We start from the raw sequence: 23,884 nt of genomic DNA on the forward strand, positions 1-23,884 counted from the left end.
AACTTTAAAATAAAACCTAGGAACTAGGGCATTGTGGGTTGTTTGCTCACATAGACTGAGGAATGCTGGCAGAGGTTTGTTTTAAAATGTGATTAGCTTTGGGATTTAATTATAAAGTCATGCAAAAGAAAATATTTAATTATGACATCATTATGGAGTTGCATTCAATTTGACCTGTCATTCCATTCAAGTCTATTTGTCTTGTTTTCCTGCTGTCTGGGTCTCAGACGACTTCGGTTTCGGTCTTGCTTTTTATTTGCTGCATTTGTTTCACACACTATGACTTGACTCTGTTACTAGTATTTAGTTCAATTGCCCAACAGTCTCCTCTTTGTGTTACGATGGCAGTAGGGTGGGAAAGAAGCCCGTGACTATTTGATTGTCTGCTGTTTAAGTTGTCCGTGCCATTCAAGAAAGTAGAAGGGAAGTTAGGAAGTAGGGCTGCTGCTACTTTGTCGTGTGGCTATTAGAAGACAGCAGAGTTTGGCCTAGAAGCTGATGGCACCAAATGAGGATATGTGCCTGAGCTGGGTGGCTCCCGAGTTGTGTGTATTTTTAAGAGTGTATTGGGATGAGAAGTGGCAGTTGTGTGTAGTCACATTGACAAAGCATGCGTCATTTCTTCACTTGGGGAATGCATATGGCAGGCTATCCAAGCCTGAAGATAAAGAACTGATTGGATACAGGTTTCATATCCAAGCTAGCCACTGTCCAGAGAAGAACTCAGAAAAAAGATGAATGACTAAATTCTGAATGGAAAGAACCAAAACATAGCATTAGAAAAGCTTCTTACCAGTGTTTCAGAAAATAACTCCTAACCAGAATCTGAAAACAACAGATTGACATGAAAGCTTGAGAATTTAGGCAAGAGGGTTTCTCCCAGGTATGTCCCCAGTATTCAGTTCACTCCTGGGACAAAAAGGTCTTTTTGGATGGCTGTGGTTCTCAGGTCAAGCACTGGGGTTACCACACAGGGCTTGGTTAACTGTTGTCATTCTTTGTCATTTTGCTTATATATTCTGCTAAAATGTCCTTGTGATACCTTGATGTCTGGTAGAACTTTTCATTCCAAACATAGATATTTATAAATGTATATGAAAATGAAATCTACCGTATAATGAAATATTTAAAGAATGATCACTCATCTCTGCAAATATGTTTAAGGTCATTGTAGACTTTTATTTTCATAGAAGAGTGAGTAAATGTATCGTTTGAGTATGTAAGAATATACTTACGTGGCTCTCAATTGTTTAGCAATAAAGTCAAAAGTAAGAAAATGTCTTTATGTTTTGTAATTCACTAAAGCCATCCTGCAGGAGTAGGGCGAAGCTAATGGGAGACCATGTGTTTAAACAGTGCACTCCGAGCTCAGTAGACTAGTTCCCAAAGATAGATAATGAATGTTATAGATATGTGCATTGGGGTTTAAATTTGCCCTATCCTGCCCCAAGCCTTCTTATACATACAAACAGGACAAAGAAGAGGCAAGAGGCCCAATGCGTGAAAGCTTTCCTCTTCTCAAGAAGAACAAACCTCTATCAGATGTGTTGAAATCTCCTACTTGACCCTTGTCTAACCTTCAGCCAAAAATGCACAAAGTAAGATAGAGTTAATCCCAGAAAGCAGGTTTAAACAAACAAGCCAAACGTCTACTCTGCCATTGAGAAGCCTGGTTTTCTCTACTTTCCTCTAGCACATGCTGTGTGGGAAACCAGAAGCTGAGGACTCTGAAGTAGGTTGCAAGTTCTTGCATGGTGTTTGTAAGTCCCAGCAGTTGCTTCCTCAGTGGTATTCTACATCTCTTCGTTCCAATGACATTTCTTTTCTACTGTGATGTTTTGTATAATTGTAATTTCCACAAGGCGTCAGTATGTATTAGAATTTGCAAAGCTCTGACAATGATGTCTTCATAACATTTCTTCCTTTACCTACATGGCTGGGATCTTTTCATGGTCCAGCATATGTTTTTAAACTAAATGTCTGTGATTCGTTGTAAAGCCAACCAATGACTCTTTTAATATCAAGTTTCTTCTCTCTTAATATAATAGGCTTAAAACAGACAGAATAATGTGAATGTTTTCTTGCTTATAGTGAGTTTTTCAGGCACTCTGAAATTCAGATCACATTGGAATTTGTGCTATAAAAAGCAATCAGGGAACTAAATCTGATATTAAATTGAAATTATAAGAAAAGTTGAAAAATATCATGTTATACAAATATCAGTATTTCAGATACTAAACTTATTTACACATAACAAAATGTATTGCATTGCCTGGCTGTTTACAGCTGAATGCTTTCAACAGAAATAACTACAATAGCTTGAACCCATACACATTTATATAAAGGTTTGCACACAAAATTCTGTTTTGCTTTAACATATAAGATACCTTCATTTTTTTTTTTTTTTTTTTTTTTTTTTTTTTTTTTTTTTTTTTTTTTGCTGTATACAGTGGTTAGTCCTTGCCATTAAAGGAATCAGAGATGTCAAATTCTGCAGATGTTAAGATAGACACCACCTTTTCTGTGGATACTCTCACTCTTTAGAAATGCCAAGTTCCTTTCTTTCTTGCAAGATGATGAAATGCAAATTTCTTGGAGATAACTTGGAGATCAACACCAGTTTTAAATCCATCAAAGGCTTCACTGCTCCTCACCTGTGGCCAAGACAGGTAAAGAAGCTTCTTGAGGGTATCTTTGCTGTTTGGAAGATGAAGATAAGAGGAAGAGGATAGACTAGAAAGGCACAGCCAAGGAGAACAGGAGGCTGGATGTTCGTCTAGATCAGGATGCTCCTTCAGTAAAACGCCCACGTCTCACACTCCTGTTTTCCAGGGCCAAAACACAGAAAGGATGCTACGAATTTGGGGGTTCAATTAAAAGCAATGTTCAAGTCATACCAGAGGATTTCTTGTTCTAAATCTAACCACAGTGCTTTATCCCTGATTTCTTTGATTTTAACCAGATATACAATGGTATTGACATATAATCACAGCCAGAAATATGTTTCAAAACTCTGGTCTGACATACATGCCTCAAGGACCTTTATATGCATCCTGAGAAGCTATGATGTACATTCAAAACCGGTGAGGATTTAAACATATCCTAGTTTAGGATTCCTAGGACTGTGGAAGCCCTTTACTGTTTTCAATGTTTCTCATCCATTTTATTGCTCACCTACGAATATTGGCCTTCTACTTCCTTCTTTCATTTTTGCACATACAGCTCCTTTTAGATGTACATTTTAGCTCCTTTTAGTGCCCCGTCTCTGTCTTCAAATGTATGACTGGTTTTTCTGCATTTCAAATCTCTGTGTCATAATTCTATTGCCTCTTTTTCTATTTTTTTTGCATAATTTCTAATCTACTATTACAACCATGTTTTGGGGAATTTAAATTTCACCAAGCAGGGCTTGTTTTATATACAGAATTCTCCTTAATTTACCATATAGTCAATTACTTTATTTTATAATCCATTATTTCTTTTTTATGGATGTTAGTTCTCCCATTATATGTGTAAACATTTTAAAACATAATTAAAACTTTATGGTTGCCATTTCCAGCTCTTTTGATCCTGTTGTTTTATTTACTTACTTGGAGTGTCTGTCAACTAGTATATAAGACACTAGACCTTGACAACTTTTATAATTCTGAAAACTTAAGGTTTAGTTCATCTCCAGTTAGCTATTCCATGTAAAGCTGTGGGGAATTCTTGTTCTTCACTCTTAAAGATGCCAATTCCCACTTAGCTTTTAAGTATATACTCTTATTTCCAGATATCCATACCACAGCCATATTCAGAACTTGTAATGTGTGCATTCCTGATGCCCAATACCCTGTTCTCATCCCAGAGTGCTGTCTTGTTTACATATAGTGACAGTGTGCATACTTAGTTTGAGCAAGAACCCGTGTTTGATACCAGAATCTTCACTTCAACACATACATGCACATGCATACATGCACTCACATGTGCACACATCTTTCTTTAATACGTTCTTACCTGTCAGCTAACACATCAGTAGGCTTGTGCCCTGAGAAGTCTTTTCAGCTCCCTATGCTCTTCTTGTGTTTCTCCCTTACTACACTTACTGCTAAAGCACTTGAAAACTATCTTTCCTTACATAAATTGCGTCTTTCCAACTCTAATTCACAGCATAATGTTGAGCTATTCCAATCATATATGTATGCCAAAAAATGTTGAACTTGGAATAAAAAAGAATCATCATTCTGAATGAAGGGAGGTAGATATCAGCTGCTCTGTGACTACGCTCTCCCTGACCTCTCCTACTGGAACTTATCTTTTTCGGCCCTTGCATTGTGTACTATGTTACGGTGAGTCCAGGTTAGAAATGTGTGTGAGGAAAGGGCAATCTGCTTTTTATTTTCTTTCCTTATTTTACTTAATAAGGAAAATAATTTTACTTTACTGTAAGTGAAGACATGAGGTCTCAAAATACTTCGTGGACTCACTCAGGTTCAGCTAGTAGAGGGCTGACAAGTGATTACAACATTACCTGTGCCTGCTAGCAAGTTTTCTTACCAGTAAGTTTCTGTCTCTCTTACACATGATATCTAAGTGTTACACCAGATACATTTCGAGCCTTTTGGGTTTATGAAGGATAATGACAAAGAAATTCCTAAGTTAACTATTATACCCTTGTAAGTTACTAAGGGAAAGCACATTATAAACACCTCTATAACATTGAAATTTACTTTTAATGATTATAGATGCTGTGCTTGATAGCTTTAAGATCAAATGATTTCCCTTGTGTGGAGAAAAGACTAAACTGAATGAAAATATTCAAGAAGTTCTGTCATTAACATTTTGGCGATAAAAGAATCTTATTAATTTAGTATATAACTAAACTTTCTATAGCTATGAAAAAAAAGAGTCTAAGATCATCATTTAGGAGCACAAAAGATTTACTTTCGCTTTTGGTTTTATAGATTCCAATCTATTTTCCTTGTCCCTCTTGTTTTGGGTTATATAGTATGACAGGAAACTATGGTGGACCTGAGGTAATGAGGGACATACTCACTTCATGGTAGTCATGAAAGAGGGGGCAGGGCTCACCAGATCCTTTTTAAGAACATGTCCCAATGACATAATTTCCATTTATTTGGTCTCACCTGCTACAAATTCCATGCCTCCCAATAACACTACAGACAGCAAACCAAGGCTCTTAATAGCTTTAGGAGAATCAGTAATATATTAACCACAAAACAAATACTGATTGAATAGCTAGCATGCCTTAGTCTGTCTTAGCTTGGGTATCTCCAAAGCAAAAACATTAAACTAACTACTGTTCTAGTCCTTAACTTTCTATAGCTATGAATGAAGTCTCCTGAATTACAGAATGAGAAGTGTGTAATGAAGAGCCCATTGGAATAAGAGAAATTTTTCCTAAGCCAGCTGATATATGTAGGACTATTTAACTTGGGTATGAAATTACACAAGTTTTTGTCTTAGGACATTTCATGTTGGAGAAGGCTAAAAATGCCTTCTGTCATTTATTCATACTTGCATGCATTCATCCATCCATCTATTCTCTCTCTCTCCCCAACCCTCTCTCTCTCTCATACACATGCACACACACACACACACACACACACACACACACACACACACACCCCGGGGGTTTTCTACAGAGAGACTATTTCCCCAGAATTCTTTAATTACATTGCTTCAGCCTTAAGTCTACAAACAATTGTCTTATCCACTGCAGGCTAAGATGAAAATAAATAACCGAAGGTTCTCTACCAGCTGAGTGTAAAGAAATCTCTTGCTCATTCTCATTTCCACAATGGAGGTCTTCTTTCATAGAAATATGAAGATCAATAACCGATGTCAACAGGTACTGAGTTCCATGACAACTACATTTAAAATCTGCATGGAAGATAGGAGAATGTAGATTAGCTAAGCCAGTACCTGAATGTGGCATCCTGTTGCAGAGTACTATCCTCCAAGAATAGCAGCTATCTCCCTCATCAGTACATCTCTGACTACTTCTCAGAGCCCCTCAAGCCTGTTGACCACAAGAATTCCATCATAGACTGAGGAGCGTCACTGGAGCCTCATCTGAGATTCTCAATACTCTCGCCTGGGTTTCTCGTTAGTCATACATGACTCTGGTCTAATTGCAGGTGGCCTTTTAGTCTGTGGATATAATAGAGTATGTAGAAGGTAGGAGACTAACATAACGAAGGCTCCATCTATATATCCATGGGTACATCCTTATCCATCCTGCAGTGGGACTTTCTGGTGTGACCATTAGTAGCTCCTGTCAATCACACCCCATTCATGCTTTGTAAGTAAGACCAATGAGTTCATTGATTCTCCAAAGTTAGTCTTTGGTAGAATTGAACTTTAGTTTGTCATTGATGCCCTATATAGAGGAGTGGATGTTTCTTTAGATCTCCCAGAAAAGAGTCCCAGCTACAGTTGTCTGAACAAAATGTAGAAAGTTAAAGCTTCAAAGAAAGAATGTTCTGGGGTGAGTGAGTAGAACAGACATGGTTATAGGGAAAAGCATTGGCTATTTTCAGGAGTATAAAGTGCACAGTATTACCATAATTCTGTCCATATTTCTTGGTTTGGGTCCTTCAGAAGTAAGAGCATAGGACACTAGCTTCTGTGCACTTCCTTAATTAGTACAACCCTTAGACTGCCGAAGTCAGACAAGCCACAATGAGAAAGGGGAAACAAGAAGGCCATGTGAGTGAGTTTTATTCTAAGCCATACGAAATCTGTGTGCTGTAAGAAAACATTCTCCCCTTGTAAACATTCATTCATTTCAAAAACGAGGTATGCCAGACCTGTTTTGTGGAGACAACTTCTTCGGGAGAAAAAAAAAAGCTTCTGTATTTGAAGGAGAGAAAGAATACAGCTCTAAGCCTAACATCCAGTCCCCATCAAATATTCTTATTATACTATAATAACAATAATTAATAAGGATGATGGACAACCATTTGTATTTATAATAAAAGAGTAATTGTTGCTCATTTTCATTTACTAATGGCACTATTGAATTAATCGCACCCTTGATGAATTACTGAAACACACTGGAAGGCTACTGTTGCTGTCTCCGTCTTTGCAGTTGTTTTTATCAGGAAATGTCACAGAACTGTAATGGCAAAATTAAAGAACTAATAAAGAATGAGGAGAAGATAATTTTAATGGTAATTTCTTTAAAGATTATCTTTCCAGTAAGATGCCGGAGTGACTGTACACCACCCCTCACCCATGCTCCTGTAAGCGACCTTAATAAAACTCATTGAGATGTCTCTCCCCTTCCCTCTCCCCGCTCTCCCCATCCTTTCTTTTCCTGGTTTTCCCCACCCCCATCTGTCTAAAAAAATGGAATGGGGGCTAGTCAGGAAGAAGGGAAACTGATTCTCTCTGAAGGTGATTTGTTCTATAGCATTGGTTTGGGCAGATGGGAACAGTGGGAGGAAAGAGAGGGCAGTATGTGAGCAAACATGGTGGAAGGACATTACATATATGTATGGAAATGTCACAATAAAGCTCATTATTATGCACAATTAATAAATGTCGATAAGGAAAAGTGATTGTCCATGTGCATGTGTGTTTAAAGTGTCCTGAATTGGACCATTACCCCTCTCACTGGGGCAGTGAATTTTATTTATATTGGTTATTTTATTTATTAACATTTCAAATGTTATCCTCTTTCCCAGTTTCCTCTCCACAAGCCCCCTATCTCCTCAGCCCTCCCACCTGCTTCTATGATCACCAAGCAAAACAGTATAAAGAATAGAATTTCTTTTTGCCCATTTTGATGGCTAGAAACCAGGAGCATGAGGGTACTTGACGGTGCTTCGTTGCATCATTTAGCAGTAAAAAACCCACTCATGTAGGGGAAGAGGACTCTCTGCCGGAAGGCTAGAGGACTGGAAAATAAACCTTCCTTAGTTCTTGAGATTTCTTGGTTGGATCAGGTGCTGGCTACTTAGCATAGAAATTCTGAGTGAAGGCTCCAGATACTTTAGAAATCTGGTTTAAGTGCCCCACTCTGGAAGGGATTTTCTCAGTTCATTTATCCCTCCATTGCTGCTAAATGAGTTCTACAGAACAAGTTTCCTTCAGTGATTCCCATTTCACCAAATGATCCCGAATTCCTTTTTATGACAACCACAACACGATGCTCTGAAGGCACATGGCATTTCTAAGGGAGTGACACGCTGTGTCATGGGGTGGGGGTGGGGGAAGTTCTTAGGCACCAGTGTTGTGCTGTACCCAATCAATGTTGGTGACAGTCTCAAAATAGTGGTTGCTTTTTCATGGCTGATTATGAATTTGGAAAAGAAACTCAATCTTTTGTTCAGCCTCTGGGTATTTATGCACAGCAAACAGCATAATTATATTAGTGGAAATTCCAGCAGCCCGTGTATGTTATTCTCCAACAGTGAACACACTGTGGCCATTATGGTCTGAATTATCAGAGGTTCCTTGGCTGACGCTAGCATAATGTCTAATGACATCAGGGGCCTTTTGCAATCCTGTTGTTACAAACTGACAGCATTGTAATGGCATGCAAGAACAGGAGAACCCCACGCAGCAACACTTCCTTGCATTCAGAAGAACTGAAAGCCTGCATAGCTCATCTTCATGGATTTAGATGGAAACGAATCCTATCCTGTCCTTTGAAGTATAATTACATAACAATAGTGTAATATGTCTAGCATATAAGACAGCTGTTAGGGCCTCCCTTGCCAGTTTTTAAAAGCTGTTGGGGGTCCATTGGCTAAAATAGGCATCCAGTGCTTAGTGCCTCTAAAGTCCAAGTTGATCCTGGAGCCATAGATGGGATTTTCCAGGATCAACTTTGGGCTAGTTTGGAAAGTTAAAAACTGTATAACTGAAGAACAGTGTGTTGCTGAGATTCAGTTTGAATTGTGGAGATTAACCATTCAAACTGAATGGGTTGTTAGTTAGTTTGTTTTGCTTCTTCATAATTCAATCATAAGTCACCAGCATGTGACGAATAGCTTTGGAAACCAAAGATCTTCTGCTCGGGACATGGCCTTCTCTGCTGGACCAATTGTGAGGCCAAGATGCGGATATACTCTACAAGGACACAGAAAATCACCAGAGCCTGGTGACTTCAATTCCTCTTGCCAAATATGCAGAAGGTGAGTCCACGCCATCCCTGGGGTGGAGAGAGGCTATGAGAAGACAATGGTTTGGACAAGTGGCATCATTCCTCAGAAGAGCACTAAGCCACAGTCAGGATCCCACACCCCTCCAATGCCTAGGAGGTTTAATGAAACTGTTCTCAAGACTTTTTCTACATTTTTATGAACCATTTCAAAACAGACAAATATGACGAAAGGCAAGAAATATGCGGATTCTCCCCTGCCACATTGGAGGAGAATAAACTTTAGCATTCTGTTCTAAATCCTAGATGTACATAGAAAGTACATTATCATTCTCCCAATGGAAATTACCCGTACGTCTTAAGGGTAAAGATCAAATTGACAGACATTAGGATCAATGCCCCTGATTTCCCCTCCTCTCCTGGTCCTACCCGTGGGTTCTCACAGGAATGGATGTGTAGACTGAAAGGATTTTGCCAGCTCTCAGGGTTAAATAGAATTGATGCCATTGTTTTGCCAGAGTCTGGCATCTGATGTGCTTCTTGCCTAATGTTGCCAAGTAAATTGTAGAACCAGGAACTAAACACAATTGCGTTCCACTTCAGAGGACATGTTTAAGTTCTGAGAACAGCATATATGGAGGAGTGGGCAATTAGTAAGCATTTGTCTTCCCATGTCTAAAACAAAAAACAAAACAAAACAAAAAAAGGATAATTTTAGTCTTTCACAAATAGAGAAATGTTTAAGGAAATCCCAAGACTCATCTTACATTTAGTGTACTCGCACACACACACACACATACACACACAGACACACATACACACACACATACAGTATGTATAATATTTATCTATATATTATATACATTGGGATTTAATCTCTACTTAAAGAGTTTGGTGTTAGAATTGCTGATCTAAAGTCTTTGAAATTCATTAACTACTATTGAACAACATCATACAGCCTCAAAATTAAATGCTATGTTTGAGAAACTGGCATTAGCCTGAAATTTATAAGTTGTGAATTGCATTTTGTGTGCTTTACTTTCTAAGAATAAACTGATTTTAAGTTGAGCACCTGCACAGTGCCCTAATTTTTTTTCATTCCTAAAGAAATTTGTGGAATAAAGGCACCATGAAAGTGTAGACTGATAGAGCTCAATAGAACTAGAAAAATTTATTGAGATTTTAGAACAAAGTTTATTTAATTTGCTATTATTATATAATAATTTTATTGCAAAAAACTAAAAACTTTATTTGTAATAGTATTATGTAAAGACAGCACTTTGTTGTGCTGATCTTTTGCATTTGCATACATTTATTTAACAGTTCTTTCATTATAAAAGTGGATTTGTAATTCTATTCTTTTTTTATTGGAAGTTTATCATGTTCTAATCCCTATGACTATGAACAAATAAAAGATAGAGACCTAAGGATTATGTGTCAGTTTATCATTTACTATTTGTGGATATTTTTTTGCAGTCCAGTTTTGTAACTATAAGATGATATTTATCTTAGGGGTCTCAGATATAAAGCTGCATTGTTGTTTTTGCTTATATTGTAAAATCTCTGAATAGCAGATCATTCAGTGGGCATTTTAAAGGTATTTAATAAATGTTTGTGTACATGTTTCTAAGGGTATAGAAATTCAGATTAGTAATCTCATCACTTAGGAGGCTGAGACAGATAATCTTCAATTTGAGGTCAGCCTACCTACACATACAGACCGGTTTCAAAAGAAACAGACATCTGGGTTGTTTCTAGTTTCTGGCTCTTAAGAATAAAACTGTTGTGGACATAGATAAAGCATGTGCCCTGATGATATGGTAGGGCTTCTTTTGGGTATATGCCCAGAAGTAGTACAGGTAGGTCTTGAGGTAGAACTATTCCCAGTTTTCTGAGAAACCGCCAAATTGATTTCCAAAGAAGATTGGATTAGCATTCTCCTTGCTCCACATCCTCACTAGCATGTGCTGTTAATTGAGATTTTTGATCTTCCCCATCTTGAAAGGTATAAGATGTTTTGATTGCATTTTTATGATGACTACGAACAATGAGTAGCCCCTGACACTATTAATGACCCTCTGCTAAGCTTACAGAAAGGAGCCTAGAACAACTGGCATCTCATCCAGCCATTGATGTAGAGACCCATAGCTCAACATTAGGTAAAACTCAGGGTGTTTTCTGGAAAAGTCAGCGGAAGGATTGAGGGAGTTCTAGGGTCAATGACACCACAAGAAGACATATGGAGTTGAGTAACATGGGCCCATGTAGACTCACAGAGACTGTACCACCCACCATAGAACATGCATGGACTGGACATAGGATCCCTACACATATGTAGCAAATATGCAGTTTGATCTCCACATGGGTCCCCAATAATTGGAGCAGGGCCTTCTTTGACATAGATTTTGTTGCCTATCATTGGATCCCTTTCCTCTAGCAGGGCTGCCTTGTCTGTTCTCAGTGGGAGAGGATGTACTTACTCCTGATGATACTTAATGTGCCACACATGGTTGGTACCAGTGGGTGAAGTGGAGGTGGTGGGCCTGTGAGGAAGGGAGGGAGGGATGGCCAGGATAGGTATGTAAAGTGAAAGAGAGAGAGAGAGAGAGAGAGAGAGAGAGAGAGAGAGAGAGAGAGAGAGAGAGAGAAGGAGGGAGGGAGGGAGGGAGGGAGGGAGGGAGGGAGAGAGAGAGAGAGAGAGAGAGAGAGAGAGAGAGAGAGAGAGGGAGAAAGAAAGAGAGATAAACAAATAAAGGAAAACTAAGTTCTAGCTTACAACTAAATTAGAACACTTGCTTGTGTCATTATCTAAGTTTTGTTAAATTTGTAATTATCAAACAAACTGTCTCCCTGGACTTCTTCTGTGCCATCTTGGAAAGGGCCAGTAGTCTAGACATGACTGTCCTTTTTATCATCTAGTTACCAAGAAGGGGAGGAGGCCAGCTTTTGGCAGAAGTCTCTGTGGTTGAACTCTTTAGCAGGAAGCAGCCTCTCCTATACCACTAAAAAGTCATCAGGAGGACCAGGGAAGGAGACAGGCTATTTAGAAATGTATCATGAACAATTTCATTCATCAGCTTTGTACCTATTTCAATCCCAAAGAATAAAATGTCCTTCTGCAGGAAAATAAAAATAGAAGAGAAAATAAACACAGAGGATTAAAAAATGCCTTTCTTTTGTGTGATAATGTATGTGAGTATGTGAATGTATGTGAGTGAGTGGTGTGTGTGTGTGTGTGTGTGTGTGTGTGTGTGTGTGTGTGTGTGTGTGTAGAACCAGGGACAGGAAAGGTAGGAAGAAAAAGAGAAAACCAATGGTGTCTAAATGAATCATTTGGAAGCCATTGCGATGTAAGATTTTGAGATTCTCCTTTAAGCAGTCCAGGATTCTGATATGCCTTGATTTGGACTCAGAATTATGCAATCTTACCAGCTATCATAGAACTTACCATTCAGACCTCAGTTCCCAGATTAGCCACATTATCTGAGCAGGAAAAAGAGAAGGGTATGGGTGGCTATTGCAAAGATTGGTCAGAAAAGTCACACATGTCCACTTACCAAAGTGCAAACAACTATAACTGTTGCTCTTTGTAGTAAAAATGTTTCCATAGCTTAGAAAATTCTGGAGTTTGTCACTCTCACACAGAAAATCAGCTTAAGTTCTTCCTTATATTCAGCATCTCAAGGAAGAGTTGGCTTCTTGCTTCTTTGAGATGTGACTTTCTACTGGGCCTTTCCAGTCAACACAAAGTTCTCACCATAGTGACCCCATTAGCAGAAACGCTTGCCCTCTAAACATCCTTTTCCTCTCCCCAACACTCAAAGCAGAAGACTCAATAAGAACAGTTATACTACCTAATTCTTCCTTCTTATGATACCTAACCCAATTCAGGACTGGGAACATGCTATCAAGTAATAAATGCTGGCTGAATGAAAAATAGTGAGTTCGTAGGCACAGCTGGTGTAGCGAAGTCAACGTGCGGGTCGCCAGAAGCTGCGTTTGTTGCAAAACCTATGTGACCCCACGGAGACCCTTCTAGAAATCGCGTCCAGACCAGGAAGGAGCTAAAGTTGATTGGAGGATAGGGACTCCCGAACAAATGTGAAGTGTGGAAGTTCAGATTTACCCTTGCAAAGATCCGTAAGGCTGCCCGCAATCTGTTGATGCTGGACGAGAAGGATCCTCGGCGTCTGTTGAAGGCAAGCTCTACTGAGGCGACTTGTTCCCATTGGGTTGCTGGATGAGGGCAAGATGGATTTGATTATATCCTGGGCCTGAAGACTGAGGATTTCTTGGAGAGACGGCCGCACACCCAGCTCTTTAAGCTGGGCCTGTCCAAATCTATTCACCATGCCCATATGATCATCTGCCAACGTCACATCAGGGTCCAAAAGCAGATGTGAACATCCCATCCTTCATTGTTCGTCTGGATTCTCAGAAGCATTGACTTCTCCCTCCGTTCTCCTTACGGTGGTGGCCGTCCAGGCCGAGTGAAGAGGAAGAATGCCAAGAAAGGCCAGGATGGCGCTGGAGCTGGTGATGATGAGGAAGGGGATTAATAAATTCTTTGCTACACTGGAGGACTGTCTCGTTCTCCAGTTGACAAATACAACAGAATTGATACTAAAAAAGAAAAGAAAAATAATGAAGTGAGTGAATAACCTTGGGCCAACCATAACATCTTCTGGTATTTATTAAAGTAAGGTCTACAAAATTGTAACACTGTTACTAGTTTTAGAAACTACGAAACTTAGTTTTCATGTGAGTAGTGATCCTACCCAGAGATCTATCTTACCTTGTTCACAGTTGTGTTATACATTCCAGGGAAACTTAGTCTTTTATTCATGATTATTTTTTCCATGAAAGGTAAGAGAAGTCAATTATGAAGTTGAAAATGACAATGGAAACAAAGAAGCAAGTATATCATCATTTGAATAGAGGTGACAATTGAGAAAAAAAATAGTTACTTAGTTGAAAAAAACTTGGTACCACTGTACTGGGTAAAATTTCAATCATTTTTAATATTATCTTTTCTCTTAAGAAACTACTGTTGTTGGTACTTCACCCCAAATTTTCAACTTTTTTGTTCTTCCTTTACTGTGTTCGATCTTATCACTTGGAAGGAAAGGCTGGCCACAAAAGGTGTTAAATCCTTTTGCATAGGAACGTGTTGCTTTAGTACGTTGAGGGAAGGCTCTTCAAAGGGAATAAAAACCCATTCATATATATTCCTTAGACAGGAGAAAAACACCTCATAGTTTCCACTCTCTCGCATAGGAACACCTAACAGAGGCAGAGCATACAGCTGCTCAGAGCTGGATAGGGAATGTCATGGTCAGAGGCAGAGGACACAGATGATAGTGTATACACAGCACTGTTGTTCAAAAAGCCCAGGAGACCTGGAATTCCAAGAAGAGCTGTACTCCATGCTTGTAAGCACTCTGTAAATGATTTTTTTTTTGCAATGGTGGATGAAGGAATTAAACTGCTTTCTAGTGGACCCATGCTCCCAAATGACGGTGATTCTCCCAGGGTTTTCCAATTTTCACCTCAAATGAGCTAAATGAGAAAGATTAATAACTAAAAATCAATTTCCATCCAAGAACCTTCCCATCAGAGCATAAGATCAGCAGGACCGCACCACAGTTTCTTCTAATCACTCCACAGCTTTTGCCAACTCTGAAAACCACAGACACTACCATAGTGAAGTCACTTTCTGGTCTCATTGCATAGCAGTGAGAATAGTTTTTTCTGGATAACTTTATTGATTGGCAACTTATAAAACCAAAAACCAAAAACCAACTACATGTAACTTTGATTGACACAAAAATAAAAGAAACAAAATGAAACCTTATTATGAGTCACGTGGGGAGAAATGAAAAGAGCAAATCCAATTCCCCACGCATTGAACACCACATTTGACTTGCTGATTTATCAACTACTCTCTCCCTTATCCTGTAAAATACCAGAAACACACACACACAGACACAGACACACACACATGCACATCCACACATACACATGCATATATATACACACACATGCACATACTCACACACAGATGCCTGCATACATGCACATACACAGACAGACATACTCAGAAGCACAGTCACTCCCATGCACACACAGTGAATCACAGGGACACACACAGACATACACACTTAACAATTCAAATTCCACTTTTGTCTAAAAACAAGGATTTTGCATATTTCAGCATGAGGTTCTAAAATTTCAATCTACACATGAGAAAACAACAAACAGGCACAGGCATACGTCCCGTGCAACCAAATTACAATGGTGAATAAAACCAATAACGTTCTTCAGTTCAAAGCTATCAGAAATCCACCTAGCCCATGGCTTCTCTGAATGATTGAAAACCGCTTAAATAAGTGTATATGGGTTTAAAGAGCCAGTCAGAGTGACTGAAAAGCAGGTTGTCCACAGAGAAGCCACATCAGGTTGTTGACAAATAAGCAGGGGCTGTGCTGGCCGCTTGCTTCTGCCCACCCCGGGCTCCTGGGCTAAGGGAAGCAAGCCCTGTGTGGGGGGCTAATAAGAACGCAGCATCCTTCCAATTTCTGCGATTATATAAATGTTATATTTGTTAGCTGAGCTCCCTCTCTGACCACCCCCCAAGCAGCTCATAGACAATAAAACACCAGGAATCCCTGAAGAGGGGTAAAACGCTGACATGATTTAAGAAAGAGGACCCTGATAAGAAGATAAAAATCTAATAAACAGAGTCTAGAGAACCTCAGCTTGTCTCAGGCCCTTGCCAGTGTAAGCAAAACCCTCCCAAGGAAAACAAAAGGCGCCTTAATCTCAGGGACATTCCACTAGCGACCTTCTGAAGGAGAAAGTTAGGGTGCTGACCTCTGCAGCCTGCAGTTATGAGCACTCTGACAAGAAAATATTTGATTTGGTTCAAGAGGCAAAATCTGTCATTGGTTTTTTTTTTTAATATCTTTTTTCCTTTCATAAAAAATAAAATAATGTATTTTCTATGTGCTTGAGATAGGAAGAGAGTTACCATATACGTAGTAAATGTTTCTCCCTCGCTTGTTGCTTTTTCAGTTCAACATTGGTCCTTAATTTTGCCAAGGATGTTAACCAACCCTAGGAGAAGGAGGATTCACAGGCCCATTGGTTTCCCCTTTTTAATTAACACCAGGTTCCTGAAGGCTACTCTTAAGTTTCACACGTAAATGTGTTCATACAGAAAGACATATGTTCTCGGCAGGTACTGGACCCATGATTTTTCACTGCTGAAGACATAGGCATTTCATCATGGAAGTATGGGTGTCTGGAATCCAGAACAGAGGGTGTATGTTAAAATGTCTAAATGCTGAGTAGACACCTAAGAGAACTGAGAAACAAGTCAATCTGTGAAATGGGTAAAATTCTGAGCAATTCTATTGCAAAATGTATGATCATTTACAGTAGCAACCTTTTTTTTATGCACAGTAATTTATGTTCTGGCCTTTGTGGAAAATGAGTTGAATCAGAGAAGAAGCACGGGGACATTTGCTGAGATTTTGGGGATCTTTTCTCACTGTATGTATAAATACACAAATGTCTGCTCATACTGTTTACAGTATGAGTTTAATTTTTAAATTTATGGGTTTCTTTTGCCAGATGCTGATGAGGGCTGTATTTAATCCTCATTAGAATATAATTTTTATTTAGAAACATTTCTTGTTTTTCTTCCAAAACAAAAGAAGAAAGAATACAAGTGTACAAGAAATAGAATCAAATATAAAGAAAAGGATAGTGGGTGTGAGAACAAGCTAATGTAAGAGTGGGCAGGAGATGTGAAGAGTGAAGGTTAAACTTTCTAAATTTCCCCTCAGTAGTCAAGGATGCCAGAGTGTGTCAGTGAGCATGTCCTTGATAGTTATCGCAAAGGACCTAGGACTCAGTGGGATGGACCCACAAGTAGAAATCTAAAAAGGAGCTGCTAAGAGCTGTGTCTTTCTGTCTGCCCATCACCCCCATATCTCTCTCTCTCTCTCTCTCTCTCTCTCTCTCTCTCTCTCTCTCTCTCTCTCTCTCTCACACACACAATGACTCCATGGAAACAGATTCCAGAACATGAAAATGCCCTAAATTGCAAAACCCATAGACACCCAATCCATTATATAAAGTAGCACAATATTTGTAATATAACCTACATAAATTTTTCTGTACTCTTACAATATTCTCTGGTCTTCTCGTAATAACCAATGCAGTAGTAATACTATGTCAGTAGATGCTGTGATGTATGCCTCTGGGACTGATGATAGAAAAAACTGTCTATGACCAATGCATGCAGAACTTTCTAATCTTCTGCAATGCTTTTAATCCAGGGTTGGTTGAACCTAGGAATGAGGAACTCACTAAAATGGAGGACCAGCCATACTTCCTGTTCTATTAGTCAGGAATACTATATGAGGAAGTCAAGGAGGGAATACTTAGATATAGAATTTTAGAGCTTTAAGGAGCCAACCAGTGGAAACTCGGGACAGTGGGATCATATATGTTCTTTCTTATAAAGCCTCACCTTTCCTCTTTGCTCAGAGCTGTAGCAGAGGGATGTTATTTACAGCTTCCTGTAATGCCTTTAAGTTTTTCAAAACTAAATATGGTGTCACTAATTTTTGATTAATTCCTTGGGGCCCTTGGACTAGTCTATTCGCATTGATCTGATGACTACCACTTTCCTTGGTACCATAAAAGGCAGAGTTGAAATGATAAAGTCTTTAAACAGCATGGACTCTTTGACCAGGAAAACAAAAGGCCAAAGTTGCCCACCATAAACCTGTTAGCACAACCTACCACTGGAACAAAGACAGATACATTTTGCTGTGATGAGCAGCTCCCAATCTTGCTGTCAGAAACATGCTCATGTGCTTCTTCCTGTTTTTATCAAGGTATCTGAGGCTTCAGCTGACAAAGAAATATTCAGCATAGAAATCTATATACTCACAGGTCTGTGACTGGGACAATCTATGTTTTTAATGAAGTATACTAACAGCTCATGGTTTACAATGAAGCAGATTAGGTTTAAACCTTGGTCTGTCATTTCTCAACTATATTCTCGTGAACCAATTACTCAACCTGCACGGCACTCTACTATCTTATTATTTCTAGAATAAGTAAAAATAATATTTAGCTCAAAGACTGGTTATGGTGGTTGCATGTTATATAAAATAGTAAAATTTGTGCCTAACACAAAGAAATTAATTATTTTCTTAATTATAAAGGTAAAATATTCATCTCAAAATTTTCTAGCTAAAAACATACTTTTTGAGTGATGCCTTAACTCTAACTGTTTGAAATCATCACCATTTTTCTTAATTCCTGTACTCTATATATCTTTTTTCTTTCATAAAGTTGGGATTAAAGAATATCTACATTTATTTACATATTTTACCTTCTTTTGTTAAGTTTCACATATAAATGCTTTTTACATATGTGTGTGTTTGTGACAAAATTCAGTGAATTGAAATCTTTTCCGTAGCAAGGTGTGCTGGCACATTCTTTTATTCCCAGCAGTGGACAGGCAAAGAGAAGAGGGAAGATCTATGAGGCTATTGTTCAATATCTCGGAGAAGCAAAAGACAAGACATAGATAGAGTTCTATTGTACAGTAAGAGTTATGATTGCTAATAGAAATGTGAAAAGTTATTTAAAAAGTTTATAATTTCTTTCTTGTTTAAATTTCCAACATTTCCCTCTTTGAAGGGAACACAAATTAAATGTTGACCAGTTATTTCTTCAGATAATGGTGAATAGGAGCCTGTGTGTACTTGTGGATATATGCAGTAAATATGCAGTACGTAATTTTATGTTTAATTATGTAAAATTTGTGAACATAAATAGAACATATCACACATAGTTTTGTGATTTATAATTCAAACTTAGAAGTTTATTAGAAGATCCTCTTCTTTTTTAAATAACCACAGATCTAATGTTTTCTTAAAAGTTTTATGAGAAAATAAACGGAAACTTTGGTTTTATAGCTTCCAGTGATAGATGGTTGGAAAAGAAAATATTAAAATCAATAATTCAGGTTTTTGAGGGGAACTTGGATTATAACAGAATTCTTGAACAAATGCTGTCATTGGTCTGATATTTCTCTCTTAGCATAGGTAGAACATTGTCTTTAAAGAGTAAGAGCAATTCCCCAAAGACCTGATTTCATAATGGCTTTTATAAAACTTAGACAAAATATGTTATATTATCATGAGAAACTTCCACAGGCCAGTCCTGAAGATAAGGTCTTGACAAACCAAACTGGACAGACTTTGTACAGAATCTGAGAGGGAAATGTGTGGCCTCCCTCCTCGAATTACCTGCACACATTTCTCCGGCTGCTGTCCAAGTGATATGTGATCTGCAGTGTGGAAGAAATGGCTCAGAGGTAATAACCCTTAGTCATGTGGTACATGAAGACCCATAGCCCTTTTGCTGGATCCCCCAAGTGCTTCCTCTTCTCACATCCCAGAGAACAGTAATTGGATAATCATCCTGTATCCCATCAGCATTCTGTATTCCATCAGCATTTGCAGGGGGAACAGGCCTGTGGGGACAGGACTTGACAAGGCGTCACCAAGCTCCCCCTTCTAGAGACACAATGCCTTGGTGTTTGTTGGTACCTACTCAAAATTTATCCATCTTTCCCTTTCTTCCCAAAAGAATTTCAAAGTATGACTTGATATAAAAGAAAAGCAAGATTGGAATTAAACCCTAAGCCATGCATTTGTTTTTGCTAATAGCCAGTGAGAAAATAGGTCTTGATGCACAGATATGGGTTAAAAGCAAGATTTCCCTGCTCCAAGAAAAATGTCAGTGGAGGAGAGAAATGGAAAGATTTAAAAAGGAAACTGAAAGTGGAATTTGTTTCAATCCAGGTAAATAATCAAACTGACATAGCATATCGGATGGCAGAATATTTATCTAAATTGTCATACTGTGAAAGTGGGCCTTATATCAGAGCAATAGGGAGAAGATTGTCACTAAGCATCCTGGACCTCCAAGTGGCATATTTCGAATTCTATAAACCAATTCATTGCTTCTCTGCTTTGTTCCCTCCCTTGTCCCCAGTCCCTAAACCTGTATTCTTAGCAGAGAAAGAAGTCATGTCCAGTTATTGTACACAAATCATCCCCCAGCTGAAGTTTTTGGTGGCAGTCAAGAGAGGAGAAGGAAAAAAAATTAGAAAAATTTCAATTTCAGGACCATTATTATTTTCATTAATCATAGGAGGCGCTGTCACCCCTGTCCTTATTCTTTAGAAGGAGATCTATTATTCGGTCCATTTAGTCCAAGCCATATTACCTCATATGTTTTCCTGGCTGACCAAATAAGACTTAAGAGATAAAACAATTTACTGTTCATTATGATCCGTGTCACTGGAATCAATCTATTAACCTACATTAACTGGCTATGTGACGATATCTCAAGTACACGCTTGCCCAGTTTTAAAAAAAAAGACTAGGGACTGTGAACGGGGGGGGGGAGAGAGAGAGAGAGAGAGAGAGAGAGAGAGAGAGAGAGAGAGAGAGAGAGAGAGAGAGAGAGAGAGAGAGAGAACGGAGAGGGAAGGAAATCAGTGCCCATAAAGTGCAGCAGACGGATAATTTGCCAAGCGAATACAACTTCATTGTCCAGTGCCCACTGCTGCGCCCTCCACATCCTCACGCAGCCCCTGACCTGTAAAGAAGTCTAACAAATTGGCTTCTATTGTGGAGCCAAAAGGTGCCATCAAAGAAGGGACGGTTCGCTGGTCCTAAAGTATGATGGGAAATCTCTGGCTGGAATAAAGAGCTGCGGTTTTTATGAAGTTAACCCATTAAGGTTAAAAGCACTCAGAAAGTTCCAGCTGACAGGGCAGCCAAAAGAAAGGAGAACGAACCCCTTTGCCTTCTGATTCCAACATCCTGGGAAGGCAGTGCCAGGGAAAGCAAAAGCCACACGAAGTTGTAATAATTACCTTTGTGTTATGAAATGTGTCTATCCCTTGGCATTTCTTTGGACAGTCTCATTACTCTCTCTCTGTCTCTGTCTATTTCTCTGTCTCTGTATCTCTCCCTCTGTCTCTTTCTGCCTCCCTTTCTCTGTCGCTCCAAGTCTCTCTGTTTGTCCTTTCTCTCTCTTTGTGTGTATCTTTCTTTCTTTCTCTCAATGAAGAATTACAAATAATTTGATGGAGGAGTCACTCACGAATCCCCAAATGGAAACTCAATGGTTTTCACAGTGTCTATCACCAAGATATCACTCATCTTGTCCTTGAAAAGATCATCGAGGACTTGATAATTTTCCTACCGATGCTGTGAGAAGCTGGGTTCCTGGCCACCATCTTCTTTCAAGCACACAGGTAGATCCCTTCATCCTTGGTGCAGAGGAGGTGACCATTCTGAATGAGAGACACAGTAGGTTGTGGCCAGCATGAGCCAGCTTTTCCATCCTGAGACAGAAGGGCAGCAAGTACAGACAGCATGCATTCTCATTTCATAGGCGATTTGATCTAAATCCATAGGAATCTGAGGAAAAGAATTATGTAACTTTGTCCTTCACCTCAACCTTAGGAAGAAATTAAAAAAAAAAAAATACTTGTTGGGTCAGTTGATGTTCTCTGGTATAGGATGAAACTGGAGTAAAAAACTTCCATGGGTGTGGGGCTATAAAGGATAGTCAGATAATAAGGAATATACTTACATTCCTGCGAAACACTGAATCATTGAATAGCGATGCTTTCCCTTCTAGAAGACTAGAAGGCACTGGGCAGTATTGGAAATATCACTACTCACCATAGAAAGTCTAGGAACACAGACATATTACTCACAAACATAACGAATGTTGAAGAATTGTAGAGTTATTTTCTGTGATGATGACATCATTAACTTCATGGGTTTTCATGCATGTGTCTCTGTGTCAAGCCAGTGAACCTATTATTTTGGTTAAATCCATTTTTCCCATTAGGAGATACATATACAGTCAGCTCCTACAACCACTGTAAGTATCAACAGAAACAGGTTAAATGAAGTTAACTTTGTGGTTGTTGCAATGAGGAAAGACCCTTGGTAAATGTGTTAAGCACTGGAAATATCTCATAGCGGTTTATTTTCAACTTGAGCAATTTTCTTTATTCTGTTAATTTTTCTATCTCTTCATTCTTCTTGAACTAAAAGTAGGGGAGAGTATATATTCATCATTCCACTTGCTGTGCCTGGGCATGTAGAATAAAGAGACATCAGCAGAGGAAAGTGTGCCCTGTGCAGGTTTCCAGAGTATAACTCCACCAGAATCTATTGGATCCTGAAAACTGTCTCCACTTGAGTTATGCTTGAAGCCCCCTACACTCATCTTCTTCAGTCTACTTTCACCCAATATCAGTGCCTGGTAAAGTTTTTATAAGGTCTGTTCCCACAGGAAGGTAAGATCTGGGACACTAACAGACCTACTGTGTCCATGAGAATGAATTTTGTAGACATTGAAGCATTTATCATTCATCTCATTCTTTTGTTTTCATGTGTTTAGAAACAAAGAAATGTGGGAAATAACAGATATAATCATAGAGCAGATGTAGTCATTCATCCAACATATTCTTCTTGAGCTCTTGATATCTGAGAAGATCATTTAAACAGCAGATTTCTATCTAGTCATGATATACATATAGATCAGCTCCTACAACCACTGTAAGTACCAACAGAAACAGGTTAAATAAAGCTAACTTTGTGGTTGTTGCAATGAGGAAAGACACTTGGTCAAGATGTTAAGCACTGGAAATATCTCATAGCAGTTCATTTTCCCTATTCATAAGTCCCCATTATGGCAGCCCATGCTGGTAGGCATACCATTGGGAGGCAGACAAAGGAGGGTGGCTACAAATCAGAGGTCAGCCTAAGCTCTGCCCTGAGTTCAAGACTATCAAGAAACACTTGCTGAATATATAAATAAGTTCTTGCTTCTCAGGAGTAATAACAGCTATGTGAATATTCAGTGAGCCAGATGGTGTTAAAAGATCAATAAATAGAAATAAAAAGGAAGAAGGAAGATAGATAAAGAGATCATTATACACATGGGTTTAAAGAATAAATCCAACTGACCCTGACTTATGTTCCAGGTATGTGTGGCCACTACACAAGACAATACTAAGCAACTAATGTGCTTGAACAAAATTTATTATTATTTCTCATGATCTTGTGGCACTAGTTGTCAGTTGTCAGTTGGGTTCTTCATGTGATTTCGGTCCTTCCAGAGTCCTACCTATTATCATTTGGAGCACTGAAAAGGATCAGGTGTTTATTATAGCTTCTCCACTCCCTGATGGATAGCTAAGATGACTGCAACAGCTGGACCATGAACAAGTGTCTTTTGCCTGTATTCCATGGCTACCGTGGAATCTTTTATAGTATGGTAGGCCGGAGTAAGCTTATTTATCATCTGGTGCCTCCTCTCTACAAGCACACAGTATCATAAGGACTTCACATGAAAGCTGCAAGCCTCCTTTTGGTCTAGCCCCGAAGGCAAGAAGGTGTCATTCTTTCCAGATATGTTGATCTAACACAATTCAAAGTAATAGTGTATAGGCAGAGAGAGGGGAGCAGAGACATCATGCATAATAGAAGATGCAGCTCACTGAGCTTCTGGTGATTATTTGGCATAAACATATGTGAATGGATGACCTCACTGACAAAAAGATGTCCTAGAAGTGCTCAGTGGAAGTGAGGAGCAGGCCATGTGGCTCTCTAGAGAATGAGATTTTCCATCAGGGTAAACAGTACTCAC

The 23,884-nt window shown here is 38.9% G+C and overlaps 1 pseudogene across 1 annotated transcript; it reads left to right on the forward strand.

Annotated features, from left to right (window-relative positions):
- The first annotated feature begins 9,033 nt into the window (after positions 1 to 9,033).
- On the forward strand, positions 9,034 to 13,671 carry LOC308418940 (small ribosomal subunit protein uS4-like; annotated as a pseudogene). Its single transcript has 2 exons — positions 9,034 to 9,146; positions 13,064 to 13,671. The product of its transcript is annotated as a small ribosomal subunit protein uS4-like (transcript).
- Positions 13,672 to 23,884: the final 10,213 nt, after the last annotated feature.

This window comes from Micromys minutus (genome assembly GCF_963924665.1).
Source record: "Micromys minutus genome assembly, chromosome: 3".
NCBI lineage: Eukaryota > Metazoa > Chordata > Mammalia > Rodentia > Muridae > Micromys > Micromys minutus.